Source organism: Galeopterus variegatus, unplaced genomic scaffold (assembly GCF_000696425.1).
Source record: "Galeopterus variegatus unplaced genomic scaffold, G_variegatus-3.0.2 Scaffold8758, whole genome shotgun sequence".
NCBI lineage: Eukaryota > Metazoa > Chordata > Mammalia > Dermoptera > Cynocephalidae > Galeopterus > Galeopterus variegatus.
Window position 1 is genome coordinate 61,968 of NW_007734869.1, and position 2,463 is coordinate 64,430.

The window sequence follows — 2,463 nt, forward strand, 5'->3', positions numbered from 1 at the left end:
TTTCATCTCTGTTATCAAATTTGTGGGTACAGAGTTGTTCACAGTGTTGCTTTATTATCTGCTTAATGCCCAGGGGATGAGCAGTTATGATCTCTCTTTTCTGATATTGGTTATTTGAGTCTTCTCTGTTTTCTTGTTTAGCGTTGCAAGAGGTGTATCAATTTTATTGAACATTTCAAAGAGCTAGCCTTTAATTTTTTTGATATTCTCTGTTGTTTTCCTGTTTTCAATTTCATTGATTTCTGCTCTAATTTTAATTATTTCTTTTCTCCTCTTGCTTTAGGATTAAATTGCTCATCTTTCTCTAGTTTCGTAAGGTGGAAGCTTAAATTATTGATTTTATATCTTTCTTCTTTTCTAATATATGCAAGTAATGCTATGAATTTCCCTTTAAACACTGCTTTAGCTGCATCTCACAGATTTTTATATGTTGCCCTTTTTGTTTTTATTTAGTGTAAAATATCTTAAAATTTCTCTTGAGACTTATTTGATCATTGTTACTTAGAATTGTATTGTTTAATCTCCAAATATTTTGGAATTTTTCAGCTATCCTTCCGTTATTAATTTCTAGTTTACTTCCATTGTGGTCTGAGAATATACTTTGTATGATTTCTATTCTTTTAAATTTGTTAAGGTACGTTTTATGGCCTATAATGTGGTCTATCCTGGTGATTTTCTCTTTCCTCTAATATTTTTCCATATTTTTTCTTTGTCTTTGTTTTTTTGCTATTTGAATATGATATACTTAGGTGTAGGGTTTTTAGTAATTATCCTGCTTGGTGTTCTCTGACCTTTCTGAATCTGTGGTTTGGTGTCTGTCTCTAATTTTGTTTCTTCTGCTCCTTTTTCTCTCTCTTCTTCTCTGGTATTCCAATTACTGGTATGTAATTACTTGTATCCAATTACTTGCATACAACTGCAAAAAGCTTTTGCAGTTTCCCCAAAGTTCTAAGACATTCTGCTCTGGTTTGTTCGTATTTATTCTTATTTTTTTTCCTGTACATTTCAGTTTGGAAAATTTCTAAAGACTTCTCTTGAAGCTCATTGATTCTTTCCATGGCTAGTCTACTGATGAGCCCATCAAAGGCATTGTTCATTTATATTATAGTGTTTTTATTTCTAGCATTTTCTTTTGTTTTTTTCTGAGAGCTTCCATCTCTCTGCTTACATTACCCATCTGTCCTTGCATGTTGTCTATATTTTCCATTATGGTCTTTAACATATTAATCATAGTTATTTTAAATTCCCTGTCTGATAATGCCAACATCTGTGTCATAGCTGAATCTTGTTCCGATGCTTACTTTGTGTCCTCAGACTGTGTTTTTTCTTGCCTTTAGTGTGAGGTAGTGCATTAATCTGGCTGGGGATTTACTTGCATTTAATATTAGCTGTAACTATAGGTGCCAGTGGCTTCAAATTCCTCTAGCATCTGTCTTTCTTTTTGTCTCCCCCGTTGACTTTGGGCTTCCCTAAGTTATTCTCTTCGAAGAGAACCCATGTTTTGCAGTCCTTTCAGGTGCAATCCATTGTTACTATACTGAACCCCTGTTGATGTGGTGTGTGAAGTTTGTTGGCGGGGAAGCATTCTGTGATTTTACAATTACATCTCTGTGTCTTTGTGGGCCTGTGTCCCTGGTTGTAACCTTCATAAATGTTTCTTGGTACTCCCCAGACAAGAATACTAGAGGGGGCTAGAGTCAGAGAAATGCTCTTTCCCCAGGTGGATAAAATCCTGGTAATGTTTTTTGCCCTGAGAATAGGCTTTTACTATGGTGAACACTTTGTGTGTATTTCACAATGGGAACTCTTCCCCTACCCCTGCCAGAATCTCAGGGGGTCTTTCTCAGCTCCTCACCATGATGGCTTGGTGGAATTTCTGGAGGTCAAGCCCAGGAAAGTCTGGAGACCCCCAGGAGTTTCTCACGTTAACAGTTGTCTATACTCAGCTTCAAGCAATTTGTCAAAATTCCCATTTCAGTATCTTACCAGTACACGGCCCCAGCAGCTTCTGCTTGGGTTAGCAGATCTTGTCCTTAACTCTAGATTTGCCTTTCTCTCCAGATTTTGGGGTGGTGGCTTGCCCTGAGGCTCCATTCTCTGTCCAAAAAAAATTCATTGGTCTTCAACTTGCTCAAATTTTTCTCATTGTAAGGTTGAAAGTGATAACCTCTAAGATCCTTATATGCCAACGTTAAAACCAGGAATCTCATCCATTTCTTTTCAGTACTTAAAGCACTACTTGTCTCCTTATAACAGGGTTACCTCCTGACAAACCTATTGTACACTGAAAATATCATAAGTCAAAATGTATTTAATATACTTAACCCACTGAACATCATAGCTTAGCCTAGCCTCCCTTAAATGTGCTGAGAATATTTCCATTAGCCTACAGTTGGGCAAAATCATCTAACACAAAGCCTATTTTAAGAGTTGAATATCTCATGTAATTTATTATACTGAAAA